Source organism: Bidens hawaiensis, unplaced genomic scaffold (assembly GCF_021521415.1).
Source record: "Bidens hawaiensis isolate Kalapana, Puna unplaced genomic scaffold, B.hawaiensis_p1.1 tig00023051_1, whole genome shotgun sequence".
Taxonomy (NCBI): Eukaryota; Viridiplantae; Streptophyta; class Magnoliopsida; order Asterales; family Asteraceae; genus Bidens; species Bidens hawaiensis.
The window spans coordinates 334,180-351,819 of NW_027493604.1; the positions used below are offsets into that span (position 1 = coordinate 334,180).

The 17,640-nt window shown below is 41.1% G+C and overlaps 2 pseudogenes across 1 annotated transcript in view; both read left to right on the forward strand.

The window, feature by feature from the left end:
* Positions 1-3,512: 3,512 nt before the first annotated feature.
* On the forward strand, positions 3,513-6,019 carry LOC143566795 (pentatricopeptide repeat-containing protein At4g39530 pseudogene; annotated as a pseudogene).
* A 502-nt stretch (positions 6,020-6,521) lies between these two features.
* LOC143566796 (DEAD-box ATP-dependent RNA helicase 52B-like) overlaps positions 6,522-17,640 on the forward strand; it is a 30,426-nt pseudogene continuing 19,307 nt past the window's right edge. The window contains exon 1 of the transcript XR_013141288.1: positions 6,522-6,769. The product of XR_013141288.1 is annotated as a DEAD-box ATP-dependent RNA helicase 52B-like (transcript). The remainder of the gene's footprint in view (positions 6,770-17,640) is intronic.

The window sequence follows — 17,640 nt, forward strand, 5'->3', positions numbered from 1 at the left end:
CGGGGTACGGGGGTGGTGGTGGCGGCGTACGGTGGGTGGTGGTGTTGGCGGACGGTGGTAGGAGCAGTGGATGAGAGGGTGGCTGCAAAGGGAGAAGAGTAGGGTTTTTTTGTGAAGATGTTTTAAGCAAGATTTCCTTGCTTTTCTTTTAAGATGAAAGAAGATAACTTCAGATCTGTTTTAAGAAAAAAAACAAACAGTCTTCAAGGGTAATGTCTGCGCGCCTGCAGACATTAGCTCCCTTGAAGATGTTTGAAGAAAAAACAAACACCCTCTTAATAAATATTTGTAAGTTGTGTGGGACCGGACAGAGGGCCCACGAGACGCAAGGGATACTTTTCAATTTTCACAACGAAGTGCAATTTTTCTTTTGTTTCTTCGTTGTATGCATCGTATATCCCTGAGCAAATATTAGGATACTCATAAGTTAAAAATTTATTTCAAAATACCTCTTAATTTTTCTTCCAGACCCGCACAGGTACAGAAAGTTCATATGATTCTAGGGTAAAACTTCCAAAAGTGCCCCTATGTACATACATGATTCCTTCATGCATTATTTGACTAAAAGGCTTCTATCCATTTCTGTATGGTCACATGAACGGCCCCACTTATGGGTGACATGGACTCCACGTCAGCAGACCTTATTTATATGCAAATTTATTAGATTCATATGCACCATTAAGCGAGTATCAAAACATGAAGAATTTTATTGTGTCTTCCATGTAGGAATAAGTTCCTCATAATGCAACACGTTGTTGAATTCCTCTTTTTATAAGTCAGCCATCATACTATTTAATTTCTTGATTAAACAAATTTAAATTTATATAGGATTAATTAGTAAGCGATCATCCCACAACGAAGCCATCTTCAAAAGCAAAAACGATTTTCAACCAAAAGTAGAGTCACAAATACCCAGTTTTGTTTAAAGTAGTGCATTATTTTATTTGATTTGACTATGTAGTTCTCCAAAGTTATATTTAAGCTTATTTTATTTTTCTCGAGTTTTATGGTTTACAAAGACCTTCTAACATGTTACCTTCATTTTCTTTATCATTATGCCACATTTTTCTTAGAGTGAACATACATAAGATTGACATATCGAATTATCGACCATATTCGTGACCATCTATGTACATATAGAATATGTTATCACTTTCTTGTATATGAATATGCATCTTTATTTTATTCTTTTCCCCGCAATAATTCATAACCCCACTTGAAAATTCATTTGCACGTGCTTACTCACACAATGCATAATTCGTATCTTTATTGACGTATACATGTATGTATAAAACCATGTCTCCTTAAACAAACTCGTATATCTACCTACTACCAACTTGACATATGTGACCCGAGTCCAAGCAAGTGGTAAGAATGTAAACCCGTTATTAGGTTTAGATGACCATGATGTGAGTGTATATGCTACCGAAGTATAGGAATCGTATGTTCTCCCAAACGTTGATGTATAAGATAACAGGTGCATAGGTGCATGCCCACAACGCGAGGTTAGTAAGTTGAATGAGGTATTGTCATTATCAAAGATTCTTGATGTGATACCTTTCTAGGTTTCAAAACCGGTCCCTTTAATAATTCAAGAAAAAGGTGTGGTTTTGATAGATGATTGAACACGAAGATTAATATTCTTCATTAGATCGAAAGTGATGCTAGAAACCAATATAGACACTATGTTCAAATTCGTTTTTTCTTTCTTTCTATAAAAGGGTAAAAAGGGTATTCCCTCAACTTGTAGACAAATCTTTGTTGTGGACACTAGAGGATAACAAGATAAATATTTCAATATCAAAAACATCAAAAGTAAAAATATACTTGTTTGGCGAACCACGTAAAAATGATATAAGAATTTGAATCTTGTTGCTAATGTGTCAAGTTGGAGTCGGTTCACATATGAGACCTTGTTAATGATCTAACGCATTCTAGTTATATACGATTTCACACAAACCAATACTGTTTGTTTTGCTCATTAAAAGCTACTAAAACCTCACAAGTTTGTCTTTTGTTGTACGAGTGGAAAGTAGTACCTTCCTAAGAGGTCACCCATCTTTGGATTATCTGACCCGAGCATGCCTGACTTTAAAGTTCTACTCATGTACCCAGTCAAAACGTTCAAAACACGTCGGTGATATTTGAGACAACACATTACTTGTAGCAAAATGTCACTCATATCGATATCAACATATTAAAACAATATGAGATTTGTTTAAGGACTCTCACTAGTGGACCAATTTTCAGGTAGTCTTGACCCAAGATCAAGGCCCAAATATGAAAAACATGTTGAAACTTGAAACAAGTGAAGCTTTATGCTTATGTTTTTGGAGTGTGTTGATTGGAATTAGGTGCAAACTGCTCAAAAGGTTCAAACATGAATTGTTTAAACGAAACACAAGTTTAGACTGAATTTACTTCAAGCTAAAAGTTTGTATCAAATAAAAGGACACAAATATAATACAATTACATACTATATAAAAGAACAACAAATGCTACATTTCTTGGTTGTGACTATTGAAGGTGTACGGTTGACCAACCGATGGACACCACATGACATTCACCTTTTTTTTCCGGGAGCGTTTTAATATATATATATAGACATGGCAAAGGAACTTAGATCAACAAACTCATGTTGTGTGGTGGAAAGACATGTTGTGCTGCGACCGGTGTTGCAAAAATCCCGACTAGGCACTAATTAATCGTCGATTAATCGATAGTCCTCACTTCACTGATTAATTTTGGGCTAATCGTGCCAATTAATTGGTCAATGGTCCAATCCGGCCAAAATCAGGATCAATCGGCATTTTCTGATGAGTTTCTGGCCAAAATCGACGGTTTCCAGCAAGATTCTAGCAAAAATCAGCGGTTTCTGGAGAGATTCCAATCAATATCCGGCCAAAATACGTTTGTGTATGTATAAAACTGAAAATTACATATAAAAATGTGTGCATGCATATATAACCCTGAAAATTATTTAATCCCGATTAGTCGCTAGTCACCACCCCACCGCCCGACTAGCGAGTAGCGACTAGCTATTTTTACAACACTGGTTGCGGCCCATGGAACGTGGTAGGGATGAACAAATTGTACCGGATATTTTCGGTACCAATTTTTGAGTTCTCGAGATTGGTACAGATACCATTTTTAGCGTTTTCCGGGATTGGTATTTTCAGTACTAGTATGCTTCGATACCGAGCTCATCTCTAGAACATCTGACATTTTGAAGCTTAAAAAAATAAAACTGTTATAACAACGCACCTAAACCTTAAAAAAAGATTGCTTCCCATTTAATAAACTTAATAACTGAACCCGGGTCAGGTTCAGTTCCAGGTACGATCCTTTCTAAAGATCCAAAACCCGGGTTAGGTCAGGTAAGAACTGGTTTTGGGTCGCGCCCGGATTCGGCTTTTTCCGGGTCGGATCCGGAATTGGGTTGTTCTTATGAAGGGATCCGGTTATTATGTTATATAGGATTAAGTTTGGTTTGGTAGCCGCATCTGTATCAAATGAGAAGGCATGCGAGAAGTTTATATGCAGCTAATTTCAATGTTAAATCTTGCTATAGCAAAATTACAAACCCCCAATTCTCCACCTTTATTAATAATAATAATATTAATATCAACCCTAGAAACCAAAGTCATAAACTTGCTAATCTTTTGCAGTCACAGTTGGCTGTTAATAATCCAAGTGGCTGCTATAAGTTGATTCATGGACAGATTATAACTTCTGGGTTTCAATCAGATACCTTTCTTGGAAACATATTGATTAGTAATTATTCAAAATGTGACCATTTGGACTATGCACGCCAAGTGTTTGATGAAATGCCTAAGAGAAAGGTAAGCACGTGGTCGTCGATGATTTCGGCTTATCCGCAGCATGGGTATAGTGAAGAAGCATGGATGATGTTTGTTGTGTTTCAAAGAGAGGTTAAAGTGAGTTTAAATGAGTATGTGTTGGCTAGTGTTGTTCAGTCGGCTGCACGGTTAGGGTGTTTGATCAGGGGTTGTCAGTTGCATAGTTTGGTTTTGAAAACTGGGCTTGATCAAGATGTTTATGTCGGTACGTCGGTTGTTGATTTTTATTCTAAAGTTGGGAAATTGGAAGATGCGAGATTAGTTTTTGATGGTTTACCGGTTAAAACTTCGGTTTCATGGACTACGATAATATCTGGTTATGCGAGAGTAGGTAAAGGTGAAGTTTCGTTACAATTGTTGAGTCAAATGAAGGAAAGTAATGTTGTTCCGGATAGATATGTTCTTTCGAGTGTTTTGACCGCGTGTTCGAGGGTCGGGTTCTTTGAAGGCGGGAAGCAAATTCATGGTTTTGTGTTGAGAAGAGGTGCATCGATGGATGTGTCGGTGAGCAATGCGCTTGTGGATTTTTATGTGAAATGTGGTAAAGTGAGAACCGGAAGGAAGATTTTTGATCAAATGGTGATCAAGAATGTTAATTCGTGGACCACCATGATCTCAGGATACATGCAGAATTCGTTTGATGACGAGGCGATGGATTTGTTTGTTGTAATGACGAGAAATGGTTGGAAACCGGATTGTTTTGCTTGTACTAGTGTTTTAACTTCGTGTGCTTCACTTGAAGCGTTAGAGTCGGGTAGACAAACGCATGCGTATACTGTCAAGATGAATCTTGATGAAGATGAGTTTGTGAACAACGGTTTAATCGACATGTATTCGAAATGTGATTCCGTTGGTGATGCAAGTGAAGTTTTTGATAGCATCCCAAATCGTAACGTGATTGGTTACAATGCAATGATTGAAGGTTACTCGAGGCGTGGAGATCTTTATGAAGCGTTGGATCTTTTTCGTGAAATGAGGGTTAAAAACGTTGACCCGAGCCTGTTGACTTTTGTCAGTCTTCTTGGGGCTTCAGCTTCATTACTCACTTTAGATCTAAGCAAACAAATTCATGGATTTATGATGAAACTTAACGTCTCGTTGGACTTGTTCGCAGGCAGTGCTCTGATAGATGTGTACTCAAAATGTTCTTCGTTATCGGATCACGCCGAGTTTTTAATGAGATGTCTGAAAAAGATATTGTGGTATGGAACTCTATGCTTTTTGGGAACACCCAGAAATCAGAAAACGAAACCGCTCTTAAACTTTATCGAGACCTGCAAAAATCATTTCAAAAACCAAACGAGTACACGTTTGTAGCACTAATTACAGCTGCTAGCAACCTTGCTAGCCTTCAAATCGGTCACCAGTTCCACACACAGCTCTTGAAAACAGGTTTAAACCTCGACTCGTTTGTCACAAACGCATTACTAGACATGTATGCAAAATGTGGAAGCAAAAATGACGCTCAAAATCTTTTCGACTCCACAGTTTTCAAAGACATCGTGTGTTGGAACACGATGATATTAACACACGCGCAACATGGAGACGCTAAAGAATCTTTAAAATTGTTCGAGAAAATGTTGAACGAGGGAATGCGGCCCAATTATGTCACGTTTGTAGCTGTGCTCTCGGCTTGTGACCATATGGGCCTGGTCAAAGATGGGTTTGACCACTTTGAGTCAATGGCTAGTTTTGGAGTCGAACCAGGGTTAGAGCATTATGCGTGTATGGTTTCACTTCTGGGCCGAGCCGGGAAGTTGCATGAAGCTAAAGATTTCATAGAGAAACTACCTATACCGCCGGCTGGCATTATCTGGAGGAGTTTGTTAAGCGCTTGTAGAGTTGTTGGGAATCTTGAAATTGGTGAATATGCTGCAAAAATGGCGATTTTGAGTGACGAAAAGGATAGCGGGTCGTATATTTTGCTTTCTAATATTTATGCAAGTAAGGGTTTGTGGAGTGAGGTGAAGAAAGTGAGAGAGATGATTGAGTGTAACGGGGCGGTTAAAGAAGCGGGATGTAGTTGGATTGAAATTAATAACGAGGTTCACGCTTTTATAGCACGAGATCGATCTCATCAACAAGCGGATTCGATTTATAAAGTGATTGATTACCTGTTTGATCATGTTAGAACATTAGTTTTGGCAACTGATTTTTGAGTAATCCAGTCATAAAAGGATCCAGTTACAATAGAGAGGCAGGTAAGCGGACAGCAAACTGCACCGTAACCACCTTTTGAATAGCAGATCCGATCCTACTAAAACAAAGTTGCAATTCTTCAGGTCGATATCTCATTTTGTATCATTTTGAGTAATGAATATCTCATTTTAAACTTTTTGAAAAAGCATATGAAAGTGACAAATAATAATAATAATAATAACAATAATAATAATGATAATAATAATAATAATAATAATTCTATGAAAACTTATGGATCCCTTGCAGTTTCCTCAACCAAATGCCAAATGTTATGGTTTCTTGGCCATTCTTGTTTGACTTTGTAATATTTGTTGGCAAGAATCATAGAAAAATTCAAACTTTAATTAATATATTCTTGTTACATTAGAATGTTTCCACCTTTTGTAGATACCATCTTCTGACCTTTACTCCCTTTAACTTCCATTAATATATTCTTTGCTGGTCATATTCTCTCCCAATTCTATGGCTGGTTTACCAAGGTCAGACGTGTCATTTAGGAGGTCAGGGTCATCAGGGCATGTTTGGGATGATAAGGTGTTATCAAAGATTGAGCCAAAAGAAGGTGATAAAGAGAAAAAAGAGCCACAAAAACTAGCCTATAGAACCATGGAGGTTGCACCCACTATTGACCCACCTTCACCAAAGGTCTCAGGTTGTGGTGCCATTTGTATCATGTTTGGTAACCAGAAGCATAAGCAGAGAAAAAAGAGGTAAATAATTGGTGGTTTAAATCTTGAAAATTTTCTTGATTTTTTTTTTTTTTTTTTTTTTGTGTATGTATGCATTAATATATATTTTTGGTGTGTATTTAATTATATATATCTTTGTATGTCTGAATTAGAGATTGAGATTATGAAGATGTATACATGTTCTGTTTTTGTTATTTTGTATGTAGACATGACTCATAAATAGTTTCTACAGATTTAGGGGTTTAAGCGGTACAAACCGAACCGGAGGGACTCCTAACTGAAAATATATAATTATTATGGTACCTTACTATTTTGAAGCAGTGGTGTAAATAAGCCGAGCCGAGCCGAGCTTGAGTAAGCTCAAGCCTGTTTTCGGAGTGGTTTTTTAGACTCGAGCTTGGCTTGGGACCAGCTCGTTTATTTTGTTATTTATTTATAACTATTTTCTGTATATTTATAATTATGGTTTTTTATATAACATTATTTTGCTACTTATATTATAATTTTTTATATAATACTAAAATTATGTAAGTATATCTAATATATTAAATAAAAATGGTATAAATAATAGTCCAGCGAGCCTAACCGAGGTCGATAAGTGAATATTGGGTGCAGGCTTGCTTATTAAACAAGCTTTTTTATGTGGCTCGGGCGGGTTAGATTTTAGTTAGCCGAGTTTTAGTGGCTCACGAGCGGTATGGTACTAAACAATGTTGTTCCGGTACATTAAGAAGAAAAAACTTTCCGGTCCGGGACAAACCAAAGCCCAACAGGTTAGTAAGGATTAACATCATCTCAAAAAACATACATTCTATATTTAAGATGAACCGAAGATGTCGATGATGAACGGTTGAAGAAGATGAATACAAGATGTCGATGATGAACCGATCCGACTGTTAAGAACGTCACCAAAAAAACTATGTTTTTCTTACTTTCAATGGTTATACTGGTCAACCACCTATAGCTCAGCCCGTTGGGTTTGGGACCGAACCGCCTAGAGTACTATCGGGCTGGTCTCAGTCCGGGTCAGACCTGTTATTCGGTCTTTTCAGGTCGGCCCCTGAAACACTCACCTCTAAATCTTCAAATGTATCATTTAAATTCTTTTGCATTCCAATTACATTCACAAGTTTATAAACCAGATAATAATAATAATAATAATAATAATAATAATAATAATAATAATAATAATAATAATAATAATAAATCGAAATTAATTACAGTTCCTTTGAAAGCATTATGTGAACCAAATGACTCATAAAAGATTTTGGATATATGCCAAGTTAACTGTTGAACTAATGTATCTTGTACAAGTTTTATATAATTCAAGTGTCAAACATAAAACAATGCTAGTATTTTTCAATAACAATCTAAAGGCACTAAAGAGGAACATATATTAAACAAACAAATTAGGCAGGGATGTTCACAGACTGATTTGAACGGGTTTGTTGAAAATTTATAGTAGTACGGTATTAGGAAGAGACAAACCTAACTGGCCAGGTTCGTTGCGTCGGCCAAACCAATTGGTTTACAGTCCAACTTTGGCGGTTTAGCGATTTTAGACAAAAAAAAAAGTTTTTAATTTTTCAAAAGTATAGTTTTGCATTAAATTATTAATAATGTAAGCATTGTTCATGAGTTATAATATACGGGTTTGGATTACTACACTATTATTGCAGTATGTTGTATATATAATTACACAACTTGATTCTCATAATTAGACAATTAGCATGTTAATTAAATTTGTACATTAACGTTATATATATATATACACACACGTAACTAGGTAACATTAAAATGAAAAAAGGATTTGTAATGGCTCGATACCATGAAAGTAACCATTGTTTGTTATTGATCGTGTTCCACAAAATACAATATGCCAATATATAATAGAACTAATGTCCACAAAACAAGGAAAGTGGATCAATTCAATCATAAACGATATCAACTAAATATATATATATATATATATATATATATATATATATCCCTTTAATACTATATATCTTGATATATAACTAACAGTACATTTACTTATACCTAACTGAGTTTGATTAAAACTGAAGAAACACTAAATGACCCCGGGCAGATTACGGATAATCTGGGGGTTAAATAGATGTTTCCCACGAGGGTTAGGTCCGGCAAAGATGGTTATTCCTCTGATGACCTGCAAAACAGACACCGTGAGCTCGTCACTGAGAAGGGGGGGTACCTCCTTGTGACCACCCTCCGGCGTGAGAATCAGACTAGATTGCTCTTGAATATAAGTGTATATTAAAAGAAATTGCTAGAGCAGATATCAGATAATATATGGAGATATAAGATAATGATACCGTTCCAAGGTGTTGGAGTATTTATAGCCGAAGGTAGGTTTTCAAGCAGGTACAGCCAGCTGTATAATATTCCTTTTCTACCAACTGTGGGCTACGCACGTGCCATGCTGGTGGTTGGTGGGTAGGCAGCGGCTGATAGTGACATGGCCGGCTGTGTACTATTCCTTTTCCACCAACTGCAGGCTATGTACGTGCCACGACAGGGGTTAGTGAGTAGGCAGCGGCTGATAGTGACATTAATTACTGGAGCGTGCTCCTCGTCGTACTGTTGTCAGTGAGCTGTCGCTGCTTTGGTCAGATCTTTTGTCCATACCTTGGCAGGTATAGTACAAAAGATCCTCCAGTAGCGTACGGACTGGCTCATTTGGGCGGGAGTATTCCCGGCTTTGGGCGGGAGTATTCCCGGCTTGCTCATTCCTTCTTCAGGTGACATTACTGAATTATTTGAGAGTTAGTGCCTTGTGCGTGTAGCCTTGCTGTTAGTGCGGGTAGCCTTCCCTGATGGCTAGTATCCGCAGCTGCGGGAACAGGTGGGGTACGTCACCATTGGGAGGCTTTTCCTGCGGGAACAGCTTGCGTACTGCGCGTAAGGACGTCATCTCTCTGAGCATGGTGGGTCCTGCGGATCCAGTTGGTCTTTGCGCAGACGTCCCTCTAAGGTGAGTCTTGCGGGTCCAACTGCGCAGACGTCCCTCTTCAAGGTGAGTCTTGCGGGTTTAACTGGGCTCTGCTGGGACCTACCTCTTCAAGTCCCCCCAGTCCAATGTTCTTCTCATGAATTGTTAATAAGTGAGGTGAACTTTTGGACTTAAGCAAGGGGTTTCGAAAAGGGTCTAGTTTTAAGGTTCTCCGTGGGGATTCTTCCTGCGGGTTTCCTAATGTCATGCAGAATTTCCCACTTTTCTGCTTGATCTTTGGGTATGATGCGGGTAGGTGTGTAACCTCCTCGCAAGTCAGGAGCGTTGAGTTTCAGTTGTATAGGTTCTCCACGAGGTTTTGGTAGTTTTAGACATAGTGATCAATTATGTTTAAACAACCAATTCCATCTTGGAGCATCAAACAATCTAGTTCTCAATGTTCCCGCTATGCGAGGATGTTATATCCCTTTCCACAAGCATGGCCCAGAAGATCCTTCCTGGTTTCAATTCTCTGCGAGTGCTAAGTATGTGAAGGGTTTCGCCTTGACACTGTACCCGCACTCGTCTTATAGTTACTTTACTTCCAAGGTATTCTTGGCTTCAATTCCTTGCGGGTGATAAGTATGTGAAGGGTTTTGCCTTGACACTGTACCCGCACCCGTCTTATAGTTACTTGGTTGCCAAGGTAAGGGGGTGTATTCCCTCTTATTTTTGAATCTTTTTGAATCTTTTTGAAATTCGAAGAGTTGGTGAAAGGATAAGAACAGTCCAACTGTTGAAGGGACGTCAGCGTGGTGTGACGGTTTCTTCTGACAGTTTCAGGACGTGCATGAAGTTATGGCGACGTGACAGTATATGGTCATTCCAGACGCTTTTTCAGGCGCGTGGGCGCGAGTTTTCGGGCGCGTGGGCGCGAAGTTTACGGCACGCGTCCTGTCAACAGCTGTTGACAGCGTGCTCTTTCCACGTGTCATAGTTTCATTGGACCTGCGCTTTCCTCTCTCTGTAACACCCCGACCAAAGGCGGATTATACATCGGGGCGCCACATATTGTTTCATTACTCGTGACACTATTGGGTGTCAATATTTAATAAATACATTCATTCGCGCACGCGCAAAGTAAACAAGATAACATAAATCATCATAAATCAATATATTATAAATCATAATATTCGAACAGCAAAAACTTGTCTTGATACATTTTAATCTAGGTCCAAAAGTAAAAACGTCCTACGTGTCCACAAGCTTCAGAACAGCTACAGCAAACATGAACATGTGTTAAAATAAACGTCAAACACTTGCGTGTTGGTGAGAAATCAAGTTTAATATAATACATAGATAACCATAAATCTGCGCGCAACATGTGTATGTCTGGTTTTCAACAGGGGTGTAATCTGATCGGGATCAACTCTAAGATTCATAGACTGCCAGTGCTCACAATTGAGCTCACAAACAAGACAAACTGTGCATGTGTAAACAAAAGAGAAAATCATAAACGATAGTTCTCCCGTGTTCATCTAATGGTACCATGAGAACTGCGGAATAGACCGACAAGACGGTTAATGATCCACACATACAAATAAACAGCCAAGTCTACGTCCTCAACACATGGGATACTGCGCGACTAAAGTTCATAAACAAGTTTAAGACTCTAAGTTTGTATGAACACATGAACATCCCAAAACATTAAAAGCAAAAAGGGATTAGGTACGAGATTACTCACTTGATAAACGATGCGGTGTAAGATAAAGCAAGAACCAACTTTAAACAAGCACAAGTTAACCTATAAATAAGATTATTGTTTTAAGTCTTGATTATAAGTTTGCATAAGTAAATTATTATATATAATATATATATTACCGAAAATCTGGGCAGAAGAGGGGAGAGAACGGAGGCAAGAGAGGAGGCGGCAGAAGGACAATCGGCAGAGAGCAAAGGAAGAGAGAGAACAGGAGGGATTAAGTGTTTGTGTGTGTAGTGTTAAGAAAAATAAGATTATTATTATTTATAGAGAAACCCTAGGGAACACAATCCCTAGAAAAAGGGGAAAAGATCTCAAAAAGCAAAAGATTCCAAAAGCAAAAGATATCAAAAGATATGGCAGCTGCAGGGGGCAAGATAAAGCTGACAGGGAACAGTAAAAAAGGCATGGGCGGTTCAGATAAAGGTACTGGTCAGGCATGGAAAAAGCAGATCTCAAAAGATAATGTCAGTCACTTTTTCTGTCAACCAATGGGGTTGGTGCGCATGCTGCGCCGAAAGTAACTTTTCAGACATAAAGCAGATTAGGTCAACAGCACAAAAGATAAGACAACACAAAAGCAAACGGCTAGATTCAACAGAAGAAAACTCAAAGGGTTTAGCGCGAGAAAGCTCGAGCGCGAAGGCAGACACAGAAGGTCAAGAGAGCGCGAGCGCGAAGGCAGACAGAACCAACCTTAACGCGTCGCGGAAAGAACTACATTTCTAAGCGCGCCGCGGGAAGAATCACATTTCTTAGCGCGCCGCGGGAGGAACTAAAATTCCTAGCGCGCCGCGCGAAGAACTATAATTCTTCGCGCGTCGAGGGATGAACTACGATTCTTAGCGCGCTGCGAGAAGAACTACAATCCTTAGCGCGCTGCGAGAAGAACAACCGTTCTTAGCGCGCTGCGAGAAGAATTACAATTCTTAGCGCGCTGCGAGAAGAGTTCGTCTCGCGTATCGCAGGAACAGATGGTCTTCACGCAGGATTCCTTGTAAGGGGTCTGGCGCGTGGAGCTGCGCAGACAACCTTAGGCGGGAAGGAACAAAGGACAAGCAAGGAGTTAGAAGAAAGAGGGAAACAAGGCTTAAGGGCGGGACGGCGACAAGAGGGAAAAGAAGGCGGAAAGAGAGAAGGAGAGGGAAAGAGGCGGGAAGGAAAAGTATATTATTATTATTAAAAGTAAAATATAAGTATAAATAAATATTAAATCATAAAAGAAAGAGATCGGGTCAGAGAAACGGGTACCTGGGTCGGGTCGGATCGGGGCAGATGTTACAGTCTCCCCTACTTTAAGAAATTTCGTCCCGAAATTTATCTCGAAGTAGGTTGCGCAGAGAACAGGTGCGGGTACTTGATCTTCATTTGATCTTCCCTTTCCCATGTAAACTCGGCTCCGCGCTTGGACTCCCAGCGAACTTTAACAATAGGGATACGACTGCGCTTGGTTTGCTTTACCTCGCGATCCATAATCTCAACAGGCTTCTCAACGAAATGCATAGTTTCATCAACTTGAACTTCATCAAGTGGAATGTGAAGGTTCTCGTCAGCTAAACACTTCTTGAGATTGGATACATGGAACGTTGGATGCACATTACTGAGCGCGGGCGGCAGGTCAAGTCTGTAGGCAACTTTTCCTACACGCGCGAGAATCTTAAATGGTCCAACATATCGAGGAGCAAGCTTACCTTTCTTCCCAAAGCGGACAACACATTTCCAGGGCGACACTTTGAGGAGAACAAGATCACCAACTTGAAATTCGAGAGGCTTTCGCCTGCGATCTGCGTAACTCTTCTGTCGACTTCTGGCAGTCAGCAGATGATCACGGATCTTGGCGATTTTATCGGTTGTCTCTTGAACAAGTTCGGGTCCTGTGATTTGAGTTTCACCCACTTCGCTCCAACAAATCGGGGAGCGGCACTTACGACCGTAAAGTGCTTCAAATGGGGCCATACCGATACTGGAATGATAGCTGTTATTATAAGAGAACTCGATCAAAGGCAGGTGCGAATCCCAATTACCTCCAAAATCAAGAACACTAGATCGGAGCAGATCCTCAAGAGTTTGAATAGTTCGCTCAGACTGACCGTCAGTCTGAGGATGATATGCCGTACTCATGTCCAAGCGAGTTCCTAGCGCAGATTGGAGAGATTTCCAAAAGCGGGATATAAAACGGCCATCGCGATCGGATATGATGCTCAAAGGAGTACCATGGCGGCAGACAATTTCCTTGACATAAAGCTGCGCGAGTTGCTCAACACGGTAGTTTTCACGAATGGGCAGAAAGTGAGCAGACTTAGTCAAACGATCCACTATTACCCAAATGCTATCATGTTTGCTTGCTGTCAAAGGTAACTTGGTAATAAAGTCCATCGCTACACATTCCCATTTCCACGTAGGAATTTCTGGTTGTTCGAGCAAACCAGATGGGCGTTGGTGTTCAGCTTTTACTTTAGAACAAGTCAGGCATCTAGCTACGAACACAGCAATATCCTTTTTCATACCGGGCCACCAATAAGTAATGCGCAAATCCTTGTACATCTTATCAGCGCCAGGATGAACGGAATATCGAGATTTGTGTGCTTCACTCAGGATATCAGCGCGAAGATTCTCATCAAAGGGAATCCAGATGCGATTAAGATAGCAGAGAATTCCACTCAGATTAGGGACAAAGAGTGCTTCCGCGCCACACGCTAACTCGGCGCGAAGGTTACCATTACTGATGGATGCGCGTTGCGCGTCACTAATACGCGATTCAAGGTTGCTTTGAATCGGCGCGAAGTGAAGCTGGGTGCGCGGCAAGATACAGTTAAGCTGGCAGGGTTTTCGGCTGAGCGCATCGGCTACCACATTAGCCTTACCAGGATGATACCGGATCTCACAATCGTAATCGCTGATGAGTTCGTTCCATCGCGTTGCCTCATGTTGAGTTCCTTCTGATCAAAGATATGCTGAAGGCTTTTATGGTCAGTGTAGAGGATACACTTAGTATCATAAAGGTAGTGTCTCCAGATCTTCAAGGCAAAAACGACTGCGCCTAGTTCGAGGTCGTGAGTTGTATAATTCTTTTCATGAATCTTGAGTTGCCTTGATGCGTAAGCGATAACCTTGCCTCGTTGCATAAGAACACAACCGAGACCTTGGTTGGATGCATCGCAATACACGACAAAATCTTCATTACCCTCAGGTAGCGCAAGAACAGGAGCTTCACACAACAATTGCTTGAGCGATAGAAAGGCTTCTTCTTGCTTCGAGCCCCAAATATACGGTTTACCTTTGTGCGTTAGAGCTGTTAAAGGCAAAGCGATCTTTGAGAAGTTCGAAATAAATCGCCGGTAGTAACCAGCTAAGCCCAGAAAGGAACGGATCTCAGAATGAGAGGATGGCGTAATCCAGTTCTTGATTGCTTCAATTTTGGATGGGTCGACATGAATACCCATCTTGTTAACAACATGGCCAAGAAACTGTACTTCATCCGACCAAAATTCACACTTGGAGAGCTTGGCAAAGAGCTGCTCGGCTCTAAGCTTTTGCAATACCAATCGGAGATGTTGCTCATGCTCGGCCTTGGTCTTAGAATACACCAGAACATCATCGATAAACACAATCACGAATTTATCCAAGAAAGGCCTACACACCCGATTCATTAGATCCATGAAAACGGCGGGTGCGTTGGTTAAACCGAAGGACATGACCAAGAATTCAAAATGGCCATAACGAGTTCGAAAAGCAGTCCTCGGAACATCTTCATCGCGGATGCGCAACTGGTGATAGCCAGAGCGGAGATCAATCTTGGAAAAACAAGAGGCACCTTGGAGTTGATCAAAGAGGTCGTCAATATGCGGTAAGGGATACCGGTTCTTAATGGTGAGTTTGTTCAACTCGCGGTAATCAATACACATGCGAAACGATCCATCTTTCTTTTTAACGAACAACACCGGAGCACCCCAGGGCGAAGAGCTAGGGCGGATGAATCCTTTAGCAGTCAACTCTTGAAGTTGGCTGGCCAATTCTTGCATCTCAGCGGGCGCAAGACGGTAAGGAGATTTAGCTACGGGGGAAGCACCAGGGACAAGATCAATACGGAACTCGACTTCACGAGCGGGAGGGATACCAGGAAGATCATCAGGAAAAACTTCAGGGAAATCACGCACAACAGGGATATCGCGAAGCTTCTTCTTTTCTTCAGCAGGTTTAACCACATGAGCTAAGAATGCAATACACTTCTTCCGCATGAGTCTTTGGGCTTCGGCGCAAGACATAAGTTTAAGACCGCGGGAGGGTTTCTCGCCGTAGATATGAAGATCACCATTTTCTCGAGGTATGCGAATCATCTTCTTGGCGCAAATAACTTCGGCGCGATTCTTCGAAAGCCAGTCCATACCAATGATAACATCAAAGCTTCCAAGAGGCATAGGGATGAGGTCAATCAGAAAATCGTTTTCGTTAAGGTTAAGCGTGCAATCTTTAATCACTGAGTTTATTAAAATAGTTTCACCATTAGCCAATTCAACTGAAAAATTTTCTTTTAAGTTATCGCGCGGTCGCGCAAGCTTCTGCTCGAGGGCGCGAGAGATAAAACTTCGATCGGCGCCAGTATCAAAAAGTACAGAAGCATAAAATCCGTTAAGCAAAAATGTACCATTAACTACGTCATTATTCGCTTGCGCTTGGTGCGCGGTTATGTTAAAGGCTCGTCCACGCGTCACTTGGTTTGAAATCTGGTTCACCGGATTCGCTTGTGTGATTTGCACTTGTAGTCTCGGGCACGCGTTCCGGAAATGACTGGGATCACCGCAGTTAAAGCACGATCTGGGTCGTGGGTTTTGGTAGGTTGGTTGTGGGTTCTGCGGGTAGACTGGTGGTGTTGGCGCAATTGGATTGGCGGGAAGGACTCTACAGTTTTCTGCAAGGTGACCAGCGCGGCCACATCGGGTACAAAGTCGACATGGGACTTGAGGTGGGTGGTGAAGTCTACAGGTTGGGCAAAAGGGGTGGTTTCCTGTGTAAGGTTTCTTAGTTGGCGGGGCAGGGAGTGCGGGATTGGTTAAGGCATAGTTGTGGGCTACAGGAGGTGTTGGGTAAGCTGACAGAGGGTTAGGCGCGTAAACTGGGGGTTGGTAGATGGGTTGCTGGACAATGGGCGGGTTGGTAAGCGCATAGGCCTTGCGCCTGCGCTTGAGGTTGTTACGGTTTGAGGGTTCAGGTTTGGTTTCTGTTGGTTCAGGGGCAGTCTTGGTGGGTTTGGTCTTTTCTGTTCCCCGCAGGAACAGGGTTCCTGCTCTGACATGGTTGTCGCTGAGTACAGCGGCCAACTCGATGGCGTCAGAGAGGGTTACTGGGTTTCTGGCCCATACAGAATCTTGAATTTCCATGGGGAGACCCCCAAGGAATTTCTCTATGGCTCGGCGGGAAGGGGTAACAAGGTGAGGGACAAGCAGGCTTAGTTCATGGAAACGCGTCGCGTACTCGCGCGCTTCACCACTGTACTGCTTAAGATTCCAAAATTCTTCCTCCAGGCGCTTAACTTCGTTGGGAGGGCAGAATTCTCGCGTAAGAATTTCCTTGAATTCCTCCCATGTCATGCTAGAAGCAGCCTCTGCGCCACGCGCATGAGCTACTCCATTCCACCATGTAAGCGCTCTGGATTCCAGGACACTGGAAGCATATAGGGTTCGTCTGTCTGAGGGGCATTGGGTGTGGAGGAAAGTGTTTTCTATCTTCTCAAGCCACGGGAGCATCACGGTGGCTCCTTCAAGACCTGTGAACTTTGGAGGGTTACCCGCGTTAAAGGACTTAATGTTGTAACCAGAGGTGTTGGTATTGTTTTGGCTCAAAGCTTGGGCTATTGCGGCGGCCATTTCCTGGGAACGTTGCTGTCTACGCATGCGCGAGGCTTCTCTTCTCTGAAATCGGCGAGATAGCGGAGGCATTCTATAAAAGTTTTAATTTTAGTTAATATCTTGGTTTTATCGCAAAGTATAACTTTATAAAGCTTGGTTTCGCAGAGTTAGATACTATCAAAAGTTAAAGTAGATTAAATGACTTTAAATGCAGACTTAATAAAGGTAACAAATTCGAATCAAGAATCGACAATTCATGTATCATCATGACTTTCCGAATTCCCAATTTAAAATATACGAGCAAACGAGTATTGGAGATTGACGATTCATGTAT